The sequence below is a fragment of the Hyperoodon ampullatus genome (assembly GCF_949752795.1).
Source record: "Hyperoodon ampullatus genome assembly, chromosome: 18".
NCBI lineage: Eukaryota > Metazoa > Chordata > Mammalia > Artiodactyla > Ziphiidae > Hyperoodon > Hyperoodon ampullatus.
This window is the reverse complement of record NC_136931.1, coordinates 40,286,100-40,303,684: the sequence shown is the minus strand read 5'-3', so window position 1 is coordinate 40,303,684 and position 17,585 is coordinate 40,286,100. Positions and strand designations below refer to the sequence as shown.

At 43.6% G+C, this 17,585-nt stretch overlaps 1 pseudogene across 1 annotated transcript in view; it reads left to right on the top strand.

Annotated features, from left to right (window-relative positions):
• Window positions 1-16,989, top strand: part of LOC307066832 (zinc finger protein 541-like) — a 32,863-nt pseudogene extending 15,874 nt beyond the window's left edge. The window contains exons 9-16 of the transcript in view: window positions 9,096-9,159; window positions 9,753-9,895; window positions 10,301-10,404; window positions 11,873-11,948; window positions 12,507-12,595; window positions 16,109-16,249; window positions 16,434-16,615; window positions 16,733-16,989. The product of the transcript in view is annotated as a zinc finger protein 541-like (transcript). The remainder of the gene's footprint in view (window positions 1-9,095; window positions 9,160-9,752; window positions 9,896-10,300; window positions 10,405-11,872; window positions 11,949-12,506; window positions 12,596-16,108; window positions 16,250-16,433; window positions 16,616-16,732) is intronic.
• The last annotated feature ends 596 nt before the right edge of the window (window positions 16,990-17,585 follow it).

Genomic DNA, 17,585 nt, shown 5'->3' with positions numbered 1-17,585 from the left:
TATGTGAGAGACCCAGTAATACCTTACTGGTCATGTTTATTGCTTTATATACTTTTATTTCGTGTAAAAACACTGAGAGAATAAAGGAAAGCAAGCATGATTTATAGAGGTTGTTATATTAACCTTCTTATTTACCATTTCTGATCTCTTCATTTATTCTTGTGGATTTGAGTTACTGTCTGAGGTGATATCCCTTTACTCCAATGCAGCTGTGCTCCTTGTGCAGTTACTGTCACATATATGATATTTCTGTATGTTACAGGCCCACAATACATATTGTTTTATGCAGGTATTTTTTAAGGCACTTAAGAAGTGTGTAATCATAGTGATTTTTATAGTTACCCATATTTACTAGCGCTTCGCTTTTTTTTTTTTTTTGCTTTGGATTCAAGTTACCATCTGATGTCATTTGCTTTCAATCTGAAGGACTTTCTTTACTATTTATTTTTATTAGGGATATATAATTCACATACCATACAATTCATCCCTTTAAAGTATAGAATTCAATGGTTTTTAGTATATTCACAGAGCTGTGCAACCATCACTACCATCAGTTTTCAGAAATTTTCATCATCCCCAAAAGAAGCCCTGTACTTATTAGCAGTCCCTCCTTTCCATCCTCCCCATCCCCAGCCATGGGTAACGACTAATCTACTTTGTCTCTATCGATGTGGCTATTCTGCATATTTCCTATGAGTGGAATCATACAGTATGTGGTCCTTTATGAATGCCTTCTTTTAGTTAGCATGATGTTTTTAGGTTTCATCCACGTTGCACTGTGTATCAGTACTTTGTTCCATTTTGCGGGGTGAATAATATTTCACCTTTAATATTTCTTGTAAGACAGGTCTGCCAGCAACAGGTATTCTCAGTTTCTATTTATCTGGGAGTGTCTTTATTTTACCTTCATTTTTGCAAGATAATTTGCTGAATATAAGATACTTGGTTGACACTCTTTTACTTTCAGTAATTTGAATATATTATCCCATTGCCTTGTAACCTACATCGTTTCTGTTAAGAAGTTAGCTGTTAATTTTACTGTAGTGCCCTTGTATGTAACAAATTGTTTTTCCCTTTTTGCTTTCAAGATCTTGTCTTTATTTTTGCTTTCCACATTTTGCCTATGTTATGTCTGGATGTAGATCTCTGTGTGTTAATCTTTCTTGGAGTTTATAGAGTTTGCTGGATATACATATTGTTTTTCATCAACTTTGGGAAGTTTTCAGCCATTAATACTTTAAATATTCTGTCCCTTTCTCCCCTCTTTCTGGGACTCCCACTACATATGTATTCTTGCATTTATTCACATCTTACATTTCTCTGAGGCTCTCTTCACTTTCCTACATTTTTTTTCTCTCTGTTCTTCAGATTTCGTAGTCTCCATTGTTCTATCTTCAGGTTTGCTGATCATTTCTTCTGCCAGCTCAGATCTACTGTTGAGCCTTATTTTGGTTATTGTACTTTTATAACCCCTGAATTATTTCCATTTGGTTCTTCTTTTTTTTCTTTTTTGACTACATCGCACAGCATGCAGGATCTTAGTTCCTCGACTAGGGATCAAACCCATGCCCCCTGCAGTGGAGGCACGGAGTCTTAACCACTGGAGCGCCAGGGAAGTCCACATTTGTTTCTTTTTAAAAAAATAATTTCCATCTCTTGATGGCATTTTCTCTTTGATGAGAAATTTTTATTTTATCTTACTTTAATTCTTATGCATGGGAGCCAGGGGAAGAAGAAGCCCCCATCTCCTTGGCTGCACCTACCTGGGTAGAGCTTCCGTTACAAAGAGCTGGGGGCTAGGTGGGTAAGGGAGTGGGCCATGGCTCCAGTGCCACAGACTCTCACTGTTCTTCCCAAGATTTAGTAGATTTTCTTGAATGAGTATTTCTTAAAATGCTGTATGCCTTTAGGACAACTTGCAGAGACTTTGGCTTACTGTTCTTTTTTTTTTTTTTGAATGATTTTTGTCAGTAAATTTGTTGTTTTGCCGAGTTCCTTACTCTACTTTTTCAGAAGTCTTATCCCCCTTCCATGCAATCTTTTTTTTTATGCAGATATTTTAACAGATTTATTGAGATATAATTAGCATACAAGAAACTGCACATCTATAAAGTATAGTATTTTTTTCTTTATAACAAATTTAATCAGTTATACATATACATATGTTCCCATATCCCCTCCCTTTTGCATCTCCCTCCCACCCTTCCCTATCCCACCCCTCCAGGCGGTCACAAAGCACCGAGCTGATCTCCCTGTGCTATGCGGCTGCTTCCCACTAGCTATCTACCTTACGTTTGGTAGTGTATATATGTCCATGCCGCTCTTCCACTTTGTCACAGCTTACCCTTCCCCCTCGCCATATCCTCAAGTCCATTCTCTAGTAGGTCTGTGTTTTTATTCCTGTCTTACCCCTATGTTCTTCATGACATTTTTTTTTCTTAAATTCCATATATATGTGTCAGCATACAGTATTTGTCTTTCTCTTTCTGACTTACTTCACTCTGTATGACAGACTCTAGGTCCATCCATCTCATTACAAATAGCTCAATTTCATTTCTTTTTATGGCTGAGTAATATTCCATTGTATATATGTGCCACATCTTCTTTACCCATTCATCCGATGATGGACACTTAGGTTGTTTCCATCTCCGGGCTATTGTAAATAGGGCTGCTATGAACATTTTGGTACATGTCTCTTTTTGAATTATGGTTTTGTCAGGGTATATGCCCAGTAGTGGGATTGCTGGGTCATATGGTAGTTCTATTTGTAGTTTTTTAAGGAACCTCCTTACCGTTCTCCATAGTGGCTGTACCAATTCACATTCCCACCAGCAGTGCAAGAGTGTTCCCTTTTTTCCACACCCTCTCCAGCATTTATTGTTTCTAGATTTTTTGATGATGGCCATTCTGACTGGTGTGAGATGATATCTCATTGTAGTTTTGATTTGCATTTCTCTAATGAGTAAAGATGTTGAGCATCCTTTCATGTGTTTGTTGGCAGTCTGTATATCTTCTGTGGAGAAATGTCTATTTAGGTCTTCTGCCCATTTTTGGATTGGGTTGTTTGTTTTTTTGTTATTGAGCTGCATGAGCTGCTTATAAATTTTGGAGATTAATCCTTTGTCAGTTGCTTCATTTGCAAATATTTTCTCCCATTGTGAGGGTTGTCTTTTGGTCTTGTTTATGGTTTCCTTTGCTGTGCAAAAGCTTTGAAGTTTCATTAGGTCCCATGTGTTTATTTTTGTCTTTATTTCCATTTCTCTAGGAGGTGGGTCCAAAAGGATCTTGCTGTGATTTATGTCATAGAGTGTTCTGCCTATGTTTTCCTCTAAGAGTTTGATAGTGTCTGGCCTTACATTTAGGTCTTTAATCCATTTTGAGCTTATTTTTGTGTATGTTGTTAGGGAGTGATCTAATCTCATACTTTTACATGTCCCTGTCCAGTTTTCCCAGCACCACTTATTGAAGAGACTGTCCTTTCTCCACTGTACATTCCTGCCTCCTTTATCAAAGATAAAGTGACCATATGTGCGTGGGTTTATCTCTGGGCTTTCTATCCTGTTCCATTGATCTATCTTTCTGTTTTTGTGCCAGTACCATACTGTCTTGATTACTGTAGCTTTGTAGTATAGTCTGAAGTCAGGGAGCCTGATTCCTCCAGCTCCATTTTTCGTTCTCAAGATTGCTTTGGCTATTCGGGGTCTTTTGTGTTTCCATACAAATTGTGAAATTTTTTGTTCTAGTTCTGTGAAAAATGCCAGTGGTAGTTTGATAGTGATTGCATTGACTCTGTAGATTGCTTTGGGTAGTAGAGTCATTTTCACAATGTTGATTCTTCCAATCCAAGAACACGGTACATCTCTCCATCTATTTGTATCATCTTTAATTTCTTTCATCAGTGTCTTATAATTTTCTGCATACAGGTCTTTTGTCTCCTTAGGTAGGTTTATTCCTAGATATTTTATTCTTTTTGTTGCAATGGTAAATGGGAGTGTTTCCTTGATTTCACTTTCAGATTTTTCATCATTAGTATATAGGAATGCCACAGATTTCTGTGCATTAATTTTGTAGCCTGCAATTTGACCAAATTCATTGATTAGCTCTAGTAGTTTTCTCATAACATCTTTAGGATTCTCTATGTATAGTATCATGTCATCTGCAAACAGTGACAGCTTTACTTCTTCTTTTCCAATTTGGATTCCTTTTATTTCCTTTTCTTCTCTGATTGCTGTGGCTAAACCTTCCAAAACTGTGTTGAATAAGAGTGGTGAGAGTGGGCAACCTTGTCTTGTTCTTGATCTTAGTGGAAATGGTTTCAGTTTTTCACCATTGAGGACGATGTTGGCTGTGGGTTTGTCATATATGGCCTTTATTATGTTGAGGAAAGTTCCCTCTATGCCTACTTTCTGCAGGGTTTTTATCATAAATGGGTGTTGAATTTTGTCAAAAGCTTTCTCTGCATCTATTGAGATGATCATATGGTTTTTCTCCTTCAATTTGTTAATATGGTGTATCACGTTGATTGATTTGCGTATATTGAAGAATCCTTGCATTCCTGGAATAAACCCCACTTGATCATGGTGTATGATCCTTTTAATGTGCTGTTGGATTCTGTTTGCTAGTATTTTGTTGAGGATTTTTGCATCTATGTTCATCAGTGATATTGGCCTGTAGTTTTCTTTCTTTGTGACATCTTTGTCTGGTTTTGGTATCAAGGTGATGGTGGCCTCGTAGAATGAGTTTGGGAGTGTTCCTCCCTCTGCTATATTTTGGAAGAGTTTGAGAATGATAGGCGTTAGCTCTTCTCTAAATGTTTGATAGAATTCGCCTGTGAAGCCATCTGGTCCTGGGCTTTTGTTTGTTGGAAGATTTTTTATCACAGTTTCAATTTCAGTGCTTGTGATTGGTGTGTTCATATTTTCTATTTCTTCCTGATTCAGTCTTGGCAGGTTGTGCATTTCTAAGAATTTGTCCATTTCTTCCAGGTTGTCCATTTTATTGGCATAGAGTTGCTTATAGTAATCTCTCATGATCTTTTGTATTTCTGCAGTGTCAGTTGTTCCTTCTCCTTTTTCATTTCTAATTCTATTGATTTGAGTCTTCTCCCTTTTTTTCTTGATGAGTCTGGCTACTGGTTTATCAATTTTGTTTATCTTCTCAAAGAACCAGCTTTTAGTTTTATTGATCTTTGCTATCGTTTCCTTCATTTCTTTTTCATTTATTTCTGATCTGATTTTTATCATTTCTTTCCTTCTGCTAACTTTGGGATGTTTTTGTTCTTCTTTCTCTAATTGCTTTAGGTGCAAGGTTAGGTTGTTTATTCGAGATGTTTCCTGTTTCTTAAGGTGGGATTGTATTGCTATAAACTTCCCTCTTAGAACTGCTTTTGCTGCATCCCATAGGTTTTGGGTCGTCGTGTCTCCATTATCATTTGTTTCTAGGTATTTTTTAATTTCCTCTTTGATTTCTTCAGTGATCACTTCGTTATTAAGTAGTGTATTGTTTAGCCTCCATGTGTTTGTATTTTTTACAGCTCTTTTCCTGTAATTGACATCTAGTCTCATAGCATTGTGGTCGGAAAAGATACTTGATACAATTTCAATTTTCTTAAATTTACCAAGGCTTGATTTGTGACCCAAGATATGATCTATCCTGGAGAATGTTCCATGAGCACTTGAGAAAAATGTGTATTCTGTTGTTTTTGGATGGAATGTCCTATACATATCAATTAAGTCCATCTTGTTTAATGTATCATTTAAAGCTTGTGTTTCCTTATTTATTTTCATTTTGGATGATCTGTCCATTGGTGAAAGTGGGGTGTTAAAGTCCCCTACTATGATTGTGTTACTGTCGATTTCTCCTTTTATGGCTGTTAGTATTTGCCTTATGTATTGAGGTGCTCCTATGTTGGGTGCATAAATATTTACAATTGTTATATCTTCTTCTTGGATCGATCCCTTGATCATTATGTAGTGTCCTTCTTTGTCTCTTCTAATAGTCTTTATTTTAAAGTCTATTTTGTCTGATATGAGAATTGCTACTCCAGCTTTCTTTTAGTTTCTATTTGCATGGAATATCTTTTTCCATCCCCTTACTTTCAGTCTGTGTGTGTCTCTAGGTCTAAAGTGGGTCTCTTGTAGACAGCATATATATGGGTCTTGTTTTTGTATCCATTCAGCCAATCTTTGTCTTTTGGTGGGAGCATTTAGTCCATTTACAATTAAGGTAATTATCGATATGTATGTTCCTATTCCCATTTTCTTAATTGTTTTGGGTTCGTTATTGTAGGTCTTTTCCTTCTGTTGTGTTTCTTGCCTAGAGAAGCTCCTTTAGCATTTGTTGTAAAGCTGGTTTGGTGGTGCTGAACTCTCTCAGCTTTTGCTTGTCTGTAAACGTTTTAATTTCTCCATCCAATCTGAATGAGATCCTTGCTGGGTAGAGTAATCTTGGTTGCAGGTTTCTCTCCTTCATCACTTTAATTATGTCCTGCCACTCCCTTCTGGCTTGTAGAGTTTCTGCTGAGAGATCAGCTGTTATCCTGATGGGGATTCCCTTGTGTGTTATTTGTTGTTTTTGCCTTGCTGCTTTTCATATGTCTTTGTGTTTAATTTTTGACAGTTTGATTAATATGTGTCTTGGCGTATTTCTCCTTGGATTTATTCTGTATGGGACTCTCTGTGCCTCCTGGACTTGATTAACTATTTCCTTTCCCATATTAGGGAAGTTTTCAACTATAATCTCTTCAAATATTTTCTCAGTCCCTTTCTTTCTCTTTTCTTCTTCTGGAACCCCTATAATTCGAATGTTGGTGCGTTTCATGTTGTCCCAGAGGTCTCTGAGACTGTCCTCTGTTCTTTTCATTCTTTTTTCTTTATTTTGCTCTGCAGCAGTTATTTCCACTATTTTATCTTCCACCTCACTTATCCGTTCTTCTGCCTCAGTTATTCTGCTATTGATCCCATCTAGAGTATTTTTTATTTCATTTATTGTGTTTTTAATCGATGCTTGATTCATCTTTAGTTCTTCTAGGTCCTTGTTAACTGTTTCTTGCATTTTGTCTATTCTATTTCCAAGATTTTGGATCTTGGAAATAGAATCTTGGATCATCTTTACCATCATTATTCTGACTTCTTTTTCAGGTAGACTGCCTATTACCTCTTCATTTGTTAGGTCTGGTGGGTTTTTATCTTGCTCCTTCTCCTGCTGTGTGATTTTCTGTCTTCTCATTTTGCTTATGTTACTGTGTTTGGGGTCTCCTTTTTGCAGGCTGCAGGTTCGTAGTTCCCATTGTTTTTGGTGTCTGTCCCCAGTGGCTAAGGTTGGTTTAGTGGGTTGTGTAGGCTTCCTGGTGGAGGGGACTAGTGCCTGTGTTCTGGTGGATGAGGCTGGATCTTGTCTTTCTGGTGGGCAGGTCCACGTCTGGTGGTGTGTTTTGGGGTATCTGCGGACTTTTTATGATTCTAGGCCACCTCTCTGCTAATGGGTGGCATTGTGTTCCTGTCTTGCTAGTTGTTTGGCATAGGGTGTCCAGCACTGTAGCTTGCTGGTCGTTGAGTGAAGCTGGGTGCTGGTGTTGAGATGGAGATCTCTGGAAGATTTTCGCCGTTTGATATTATGTGGAGCTGGGAGGTCTCTTGTGGACCAGTGTCCTGAAGTTGGCTCTCCCACCTCAGAGGCACAGCACTGACTCCTGGCTCCTCAATTTGGGATGATTTGTTGTCTATTCATGTATTCCACAGATGCAGGGTACATCAAATTGATTGTGGAGCTTTAATCCGCTGCTTCTGAGGCTGCTGGGAGAGGTTTCCCTTTCTCTTCTTTGTTCTCACAGCTCCTGGGTCTCAGCTTTGGATTTGGCCCCGCCTCTGCGTGTAGGTCTCCGGAGGGCGTCTGTTCTTCGCTCGGACAGGACAGGGTTAAAGGAGCAGCCTCTTCGGGAACTCTGGCTCACTGAGGCCGGGCGGGAGGGAGGGGCACGGAGTGCGGGGCGAGCCTTTTGGGAGGTCTGGGGTCTTCTGCCAGCGTTCAGTAGGTGTTCTGTAGGAGTTGTTCCACGTGTAGCTGTATTTCTGGTGTATCTGTGGGGAGGAAGGTGATCTCTGCGTCTTACTCTTCCGCCATACTACCCGGAAGTTCATAGATTCCTTTTCCATTCCATGCAATCTTTTTATTTTATTTTATTGTGATGTGAACAGTTGATCTGTGATCTGTTCTTTTAACAAAGATTTAAGTGTGCATTACAGTATTGTTGACTATAGGTACAATGTTATACAGCAGATTTCTAGAGCTTGATTAATTGAAACTTTATGCCCATTGATTAGTAACCTCCCCTTTCCCACTCCCCCAACCCCTGGTAACCCCTATTCCACTCTTTGATTCTATCAATATGAATTCAACTACTTTAGGTACGTTATATAAGTGGAGTCATGCCGTATTTCTCTTTCTGTGACTGGCTTATGTCACTTAGTATAATGTCCTCAATGGTCATCTAAGTTGTTGCATATTGCAGAATTTCCTTTTAAGGCTAAATGGTATTTCATTGTATGTTTATGTCACATTTCCTTTATGTGCTCATCTGTCAGTGGACATTTAGGTTGTTTCCACATCTTGGCTATTATGAATGGTGCTGGAGTGAACATGGGAGTTCAGATATCTTTTTGAGGTCTTGAGTGCAGTTCTTTTGGATGAATACCCAGAAGTGGGTTTGCTGCATGATATGGTAGTTCTACTTTTAATTTTTGAGGAAACTCCATACCATGCAATCTTTTTTTTCTAATTTTCAATTTTATATTGGATTAGAGTTGATTTACAATGTGTTAGTTTCAGGTATACAGCAAAGTGATTTTGTTATACATATTCACATATCTATTCTTTTTTAGATTCTTTTCCCATATAGGTTATTACAGAGCATTGAGTATAGTTCCCTGTGCTATACAGTAGGTCCTTGTTGATGATCTATTTTATATACAGTAGTGTGTGTATACCATGCAATCTTGAAGAGCCTGCTTTTAGCTGCTCTAGAAAGGCAGGCAGAAAGGGCCTCATGGGTCAGTTGTAGCCAGTCTTCTTGAGGCTCTTCTTTGGGTGTTTTCCAGGTCACATGGATGGCTCTTTTGGCATCAGTGTGGTGAAGGACAACAGCAAGATCAGCACTGAACCGTGAGTTGGAACAGACTTAAAACCTGAGAGTCCTTGCAATGTGGGGATGCTTTTACCCTCCTTGCATTCCAGTGTCGGTTTTTCCCAAGGGAGCCTTCATCACGGGAAAGTCAGGTCTAGATCCAGAGCCTCCCTAGGAGAGAAGTGGTGGATTTTTCCAGGCGTTTCCCCAATATTCCTTCTGTCCAGACATACCATAGTTGGATCTCTGGGGACAGAATGCCCAGCACCCTGGGGTTCTACATAGAATTGGTGACGGCGCAGTGAGATACTGTTTTGTAGCTTGGATGTTACCTTGGATACAGAAGAATGCCAGGTATCAGCACATACCTCCCCTGTCCTAGACCCCAAATGCCTGAAGCCAGAAATCTGGCGATAAAGCCAATTGGAGGAAGGAAGGAAGTATCCCTCAAGAGGTCTCTGGAATACCTGCGCGTGTCTACTGGGCTGATGAGCACTCCCTGTGTCTGAGAGATGGCCAAAAGGTGGGTTCCACAGCCCTGCTGAGCAGGGCTCACCGCACATCTCTCTTGTATTTCCCATCTTGGTCACACACATATGTCTTTATGTCCGTGTGTGTGGCCTCATTTCAGACACATCAACATAGGAAGCCAGTTTCAGGCTGAGATCCCAGAGCTCCAGGACAGATCACTGGCTGGAAGTGACGAGCATGTAGCTACTCTGGTCTGGAAGCCATGGGGAGATGTGATGACCAACCCGAAAACACAGGATAGAGGTGGCTGAGACTTTGGGGCCAGGTTCCCGAGGGCCCTTCTCCATCCCCAAGGGGTTTCTCCTCCCAGTTCTCACCTTGACCAAGAAGCAGTGATCCCCAGGTGGGGGTGGGGTGGGCAGAGCTGGCCTTCAGCGCAGGACTGCTTTGCTGTGCTGCAGTCCCTTGCCCCACCTCTCCTCTCACCCAGTAGCTGGGCAGGCCATCCAGAGCAGGTGCCAGGAGCAGGGTTTCTGCCCGTCCTCCTTGTCCCTCCCTTCCCTCAGCCTGCTTTTAGCAGAGAGGTGAGGGAGATAGTGACAGGAGCCCCCCGCCCCATCTGTGCTGTTGGGGAGGTTTCCTCTCTGGCACTTGCTGACCCTCTGCGTCTCCTCTCCTTCCCGCTGCCGGGCTGCCTGCTGGAAACAGTGACCGATCTCTGCAACGTGGCCTGCTCCAGCGTGATGCCGGGCGGGGGCACCAACCTGGAGCTCGCTCTGCACTGCCTGCATGAAGCCCAGGGCAACATCCAGGTGAGGTGCAGGCGAGGGTGGGCTCAGAGGAGCTGTGGGAAGCTCCCTGCTCTCTTAGGGCCAGGGCCTCTAGGCGCAAGACACGTGCCTTCTACTTGGGGCTTTGCAGCTCACGAGAACCAAAGGCTGGCCACCCACCCTTCTCCCTGGTCGCTTTGGGACTGGTGGTGTCCTTTTGAACGTAGGGGAAATGCACACATACGGGCTCAATCAGTTATTTATCTGGGGTGACAGCAGAGCACCAGGGTTCCTCCAGCGTTACCTCATCTCAGCGCAGCACTGGGGAGGCGGTGCCTAGCAGAACCAACTCAGGGCCTGCATTAATCTGGTTTATTTACTGAACATTCACTTTTTGATTAAAAATGGTGTATGAAAACCTCTGATGCAACAGAAATGCCTCTGCCTTCTCCAAGGACCCTCCTCACAATCCTGAAGTTTAGAAAATGAAGAAGTCCAACTGTGTGTAGTGGGGGAGGAAGTCACGTCACCCGAGTTGGAGACCCAAGAGTCAGGGCTACATGGTGCTTTTTCTCAAGCTGAGAGGCAGTGGCTGGCACGTGGTGGGTGCTCAGCAGAGTAATCAGCACACATTTACTGGGTCCTCCTGATACCTGGTGCTGTCATGGTATCAGGCTGGGGCCAGCTCAGGGGCCCATTCTTGGTGTAATGCTCTGCTGCCACCATCTTGAAATTCTTAATAGTTTCTGAGCACAGGGCCCCGTGTTTCCATTTTGCGCTGGGTCCTGCAAACTGCATAGCTAGTCCTGACCGGGGTTACGCTGTTGAGCAAGACAAATGCCCTCTCTTTGCAGGGCTTACATTTTAGGAGAGTGAGCACATGAAATACATTTTTTAAAAGTGATAGATAATGATTAGTGCTGGGCTTCTCTGGTGGTGCAGTGGTTGAGAGTCTGCCTGCCGATGCAGGGGACACGGGTTCATGCACCGGTCCGGGAAGATCCCACATGCTGCGGAGCGGCTGGGCCCGTGAGCCATGGCCGCTGAGCCTGTGCGTCCGGAGCCTGTGCTCTGCAACGGGAGAGGCCACAACAGTGAGAGGCCTGCGTACTGCAAAAAAAAAAAATAAAAAAAATAAAAAAGATTAGTGCTATGAGGAACATAACATGGGGTAGGGCGGGGGCGGTGCCACTCCAAATGCTGCTCCCTGAAGAAATAAGGAGCTTGTGCCAGAATAAGTCCACACACTGTTTCGTCATCAAGTAAATCTTGCTATGAAAAAGGTAACGTCAGCTGCACTCACCAGTCTGCTTAGTGCTGTAGGCAATGTGTCCCAAGTGGTTCACAGCTGGTGGCCAGTCCACAGACCGACCACACTTTGAGTCGCCCTGGGGTAGGGGTGGCTTTTGGGAGGGCTGCACATATTTTCTGAACGAATGAAAGAATGAAGGCGGGCCTCTACCTCACCTTCCCTCTCTCAGAGAGTTGCCCACCACTCCTCTCGTTCCAGGTTGCCCTGGAGACCCTCTTACTGAGAGGACCCCAGAAGCCACGGACTCACCCTCTAGCCAACTATCACTACACAGGTAACGAGCGTGGCTGCCCACGTGGTTTTAGCCTGGCTGAGGCCCCTGCGAGCCAGTCAGTTTCCATGGCAAGCTCTGCACGTGCCTCCCGGAGTTCTCTTGGGGCCTGCACCTGCCCTCCCAGAAGGGCCCGTCGTCTCTGGGGGACTCAGTGGGTGCTGTTCTCTAGTTGGACCCAACCTTCCCCTTTCCACTGGTTCCCTCGTGGGCTCTTCGTGGCCACAAGGTGGGTGCCAGGTTGGGTTGGGCTCACGTTCCGCAGTTGAGCACTCCAGCCTTGGAGTCAGGCAACCAGGGGCCCACGCCTGCCCTTGGCAAGTCTCTTAACCAGAGGAAGCCTCAAGTTGCTGCACCTGTCAAGTGGGGATGGTAAGAGCCCCTACCTGCTAAGGTTTTTGTGAGGATTGTGTGAGATAAAGCAAGTAAGGGGCTTAGCAGAAATCTTGGCATATAATGGGCGCTCGGTGGCCTAAAAAAAGAGGGGAGTCTGCACTTCAGCCGTGGCTGTGGTCCCAGAAGGAGAAACATTCTTCCTCCTCTTGGCTGTTTCTCCAATAGGTTCGGACATCTGGACCTCCATGGAGAAGAGGCTCTTTAAGAAGGCGTTCTGTGCCTACAAGAAGGACTTCTACTTGATACACAAGATGGTAAGGCGAACATGGCAGGCTGGTGTAGACAAGGCTCCTTCACACGGCCGAGGCGCTAGAACTGCAGGGCCTGTCAGGGGCGATACTCTGCTCATGCTGTGAACAGTTGACAACTGAAATGCCATTGCTTTGAACAACCCCAAACGGTACAGAAATGAATCCCATGTTCAAAATAAAGCCCTCCAGGCCCCTCCCCACAATCCCACTTCTGATTGATAACCTGACAGGTATTTACTGCCCATACGGATTTTACACACCTATATGCACTTTCTCAAAGAAGGATGACATCATATACTTAATATCCTGCTGATTATTTTGCTCTTTTTTAAACTTGATGTACGCAAAATTGCACATAATCAAAGTGTAAGATTTAATGTTTTTGACATATTTATACACTTGTAAGACCACCACCATGATCAAGATGATGAAAATATCTGTCACCCCCCAAAGTTCCCTCCTGCCCCTTTGCAACCCTTCCTTCCTGCCACCCGGGTCCCTAGTCAAGTCTTGTCTACTTTCTGTCACTCTAAATTAGTTTGCATTTTCTAGAGGTTTCTATAAATGGAATAATCATACAGCATGTGATCTGCTTTGTCTGGCTTCTTACACTCAACCTAATGATTTTGAGATTCATCCATGTTGTCGTGTGTACCCATAGTTCATCCCTTTATTGTTGAGGAGTATACCACAGTGTGGACCGACCACCATTCATTTAATCATCCACCTGTTGGCAGTTTCCAGTTACTGATGACTACAGATAAAGCTGCTCTGAACATTCACGTACAAGTCTTTGTACGGACATGTACTGGGTTCTTTTTTTTTTGCAGAGATGGGGGTGGGATTATAGATACCTAGGAGGGGAATGAGGGTAACTTATAATAGATGTATGTTTAACTTTTTAAGAAACTGCCAAACTGTTTTCCAAAGTGGCTATACCACTTCCCATTCCCACCAGCAGGTTATGAAAGGTCCAGTTGCTCCACACCCTCGTCGACACTTGGTATGCTAAGTCTCTTTAATGTTAGCCATTCTAATGAGTGTACAGTAGCATCTGACTCCATTTTCCTAATGACTAATGATGCTGAGCATCTTTGTGTTTTTTTGCTATATGTGCACCTTCTCTGGTGAGCTGTCCATATCTTTTGCCTCTGATTTTATTGGAGTGTCTGTGTTTTTATTGAGCTGTAGGAGTTGTTATTTTGTTCTGAACACCAGTCCTTTATCCAGATATATGCTTTGGAAATATTTTCTCCCAATATGCAATTTGTCAGTCTCCTAACAGTGTCTTTCGAAGAAAAGTTTTTAATTTTGCTTAAGCCTAACTTACTAGTTTCTCTTTTATAGACTGTGCTTTTCGTGTTGTATCTAAGAAATCTTTGCCTAACCCAAAGTCACAAAGATTTTCCCCTATGTTTTCTTCTGGAGGTTTTCTAGTTTTAGGTTTTATTTCTAGATTTATGATCCATTGTAAGTTTATTTTTGTATGGGGTGCGAGGTGAGTTCATTTTTTGCATATGGATATTTATTGTTCCAATACCTTTTGTTGGAAAGACCATACTTTCTCCACTCAGTTGCTTTTGTACCTTTGTTAAATATCAGTTGGCCATATATATATGCATCTACTTCTGGACACTGTATTCTGTTCCATTGATCTGTTTGTCTTTTATTAAGCTATTCCCATACTGTCTTTCTTACTGTAGCTTTATTCTAAGTCTTGAAATCAGAAAATGTTAGTCCTTCAACTTTGTTATTCTTTTTCAAAGTTATTTTTTGTATTCTAGATCCTTTTTATTTCCCTATGAATTTTAGAAATAACTTGTCAATTTCAAAATAAAAATTCCTGCTAGGAACTTGATTGGTACTGTTTTTGACTCTATAGGTCAACTGGGGAGAGTTGTTACCTTAACAATATTGAGTCTTCTGACTCGTGAACAGGGTATATCGCTCTATTTCAATCTTTAATTTTTCAGCAATGTTTTGAAGTTTTTAGTGTACAGTTGTTGCATACTTTTTGTCGGATTTATTCCTAAGCGCTTGGTTTCTTTTCTGTTTTTGTTGGGTTTTTTTTTTTTTTTTTTGCGGTACGCGGGCCTCTCATCATTGTGGCCTCTCCCGCCGCGGAGCACAGGCCCCGGACGCGCAGGCCCAGCAGCCATGGCTCACGGGCCCCGCCGCTCCATGGCACGTGGCATCCTCCAGGACCGGGGCACGAACTCGTGTCCTTGCATCGGCAGGCGGACTCTGAACCACTGCGCCACCAGCGAAGCCCAGTACTTGTGTTTTTTTATGATGTTATAGAGTTCTTTTTTATTTCAGTTTCCAATGGTTTGTTGCTAGTATGTATAGAAATAAAATTGATTTTTATATTGATCTTGTGTTCTGAAATGTTGCCAAACTAACTTACTAGTTTTGGTAACTTCTTTGTGGATTCCACTGAATTTTCTACATAGACAGTCATATCATCTGCAAATAAAGACACTTTTATTTCTTCCTTTCCAACCTGGATGCCTTTACTTTTTTTCTTGCCTTTTTGCACTCTAGAACCACCAGTACAGTATTGAGTAGAAGTGGTGAGAGTGGAAATCCTTGCCTTGTTCATGATATTTGAGGGGAAACCACTCCACCGTTAGCTGTAGGGATTTTGTAGGTATCATTTATCAGGTTGAAGAGAAGTTCCTTCTATGCCTATTGTGCTGAGAGTTTCCATCAGGAATGGACATTGGATTGTATCAAATGCTTTTTCTGCACCTATCAAGATGCTCATATGATTTCTCTTTTTTAAGTTTAATATGATGAATTACATTGATTTTAGATTGTTAAACCAACCTCACGTTTCTGGGATGAGCTCCACTTAGTCATGGTATATTGTCCTTTATATATATATATATATATATATATACACACATATATATATTGTTGGATTCTGTTCGTTAAACTTTTGTTTCAAAATTTTCATCTATGTTCATGAGGGACATTGGTCTGTAGCCTTGTTTCCTTGTAATATCTTTGTCTGGCTTTGGTATCAGAGAAATGTTGAACTTACAGACTGAGTTGGGAAGTATTCCTTCCTCTTCAGTTTTTTGGAGGGCTCTGCCTAGCTGTCGCATAAGGCTATGAGGTATCCACCACGTAAGGACACTCTGCTTTAATTAGTCCCAGTCGGTAGACATGTGGCTCCACATAATGTCACAGTGAGCGTCCTCGTGTGTACCTTTGTGTGCGTTTTCCTGGAGAGAAGCCTTCCTGGGCCAGCCTTGTTGCTCAGAGCGTGCAGAGCTTAGATGGTGTCGACTCTGGTGGCTTCTCTCTGAACTCCTTCATCCCCAGGAGGACTTTGTGATTCTCTGTCCCCCGTAGCAGAGGAGCATACCAAGCCATAGGGGAGAGACGTTTCAGGAGGGCTTTCAAAAAGTGGCAGCTGGCCCCATGGGGAGGGGATTTAGGGCGTCAACGCCATCCTCACTGCTGCTCCTGAGGCACTGTCCTTAGCCGGCTTCTGTCTTCCTCCACTAGGTCCAGACTAAAACAGTAGCCCAGTGTGTCGAGTACTACTACACTCAGAAAATAATGATCGATTCTGACCGCGGCCGAGCCCCAGTGCCAAAAAAGAGGGTCAAGAGAGAGCTGGGTGAAGCAGACAGGACAGAAGCGAAGGTAGAGGGTCTCGGGGTAGGGCTTCAGGAGTTCAGCAGGGATCTGGATGCCCGGTGCCCATCCAAGCTGGGTGGCGGTGGGGGGGGTGCACCCCGTGACGTCTGGACGCTCTGGACACCTGCTTCTCCCTTAGAAGGGTGGCGGGGCCGTCAGCACCCTTTCATCACCTCTGCCCCCTGTGCAGGTCACTCGTAGCCCTCGGAGGAAACGCAGCCACCGTCCAACCCCCGAATTACAGAGGACTACTGAGAGTTACAGGAGGGAGTCCATCCCCAACTCCAGCCCAAGCACCAGCTCGAAGCGGACCCCTGAGCTGCCGGGGAGCAGCAAGAGCCAGGGCTTCTTTCCCTGCCGGGAGTGTGAGAGGTACCGCCCTTTCCCTGGATGCTCCCACACCGCCTGCCCTCAGCCCTCTGGGGTGCCCCCCTCAGGGCTACCCGCCTCCCCCTGCTCTGACCCCTGTGTCCTCTGGTGCCTCCTCAGGGTGTTTGGCAAGATCAAGGGTCGGAATGCCCACATGAAGTGGCACCGCCTTCAGGACCACGTGGATCCCACCGTCAGGGCAAGGTGGCCCGTGGAGCCCTTCCAACTGTAGGAGGAGGAGGGCGAGCTAGGGGCTGGCATCGGCCCTCTGCGTGGGCAGCTAGTTGGGATGGGCACCTCGAGCCCTGTTGCGTCTCCTTTGTTAGTTTGTTTTTGTACGTTTTTCCTTATATATTATTAAATTGGTTTTTTAAGCAGCTGTCTTCTGGCTTCCCTGCTTGTTGATGCAGCGAAGGCTTTTGAGCCCCTGCCGCTCCCAGAAGCCACAGTGACTGAGTCCCTGCCCTGGAGGAGCCTCATACATGAATGCAGCCAGCATTTATCAAGCACCTGCTGTAGCTGTGCCAGACAATGCCCAGTCCACGTGATGGGGACATAGTGATGGAGGGACAGGCCCCTCCCCTCACAGAGCTTACATTTTAGGAGCGGGAAGGTAGGAGTGATAAAGCAGCAAAAAGGTGAGTTTAGATATCTATAGTGCATATGCTTTTGGCCGTAATAACAGAGGAGTCAGCGTAGGTTTAAGCTCTCAGGACACGTGGTGGTGCCAGTGGCTCCACAGTGAAGTCAAGGCCTGCCAGCAGTGGCCAGCATCTGCAAGTCGGCTGCAGCAGCAGCAGCAGCAAGAATCCCCTCTTCTACGCCGAGCAACCAAACCTTCGGAGGGTGCAGGGCAGAGAGCAGCTCCCTCCCTTCCTTGTTCCCCTTTTTAAAAGTGAGGAAAGCTTGTAGCAGCGCCCAACAGAACGCCCCTCACGTCTCCTCGGCCAGAACTGTAGCCCGTGCTCTTTCT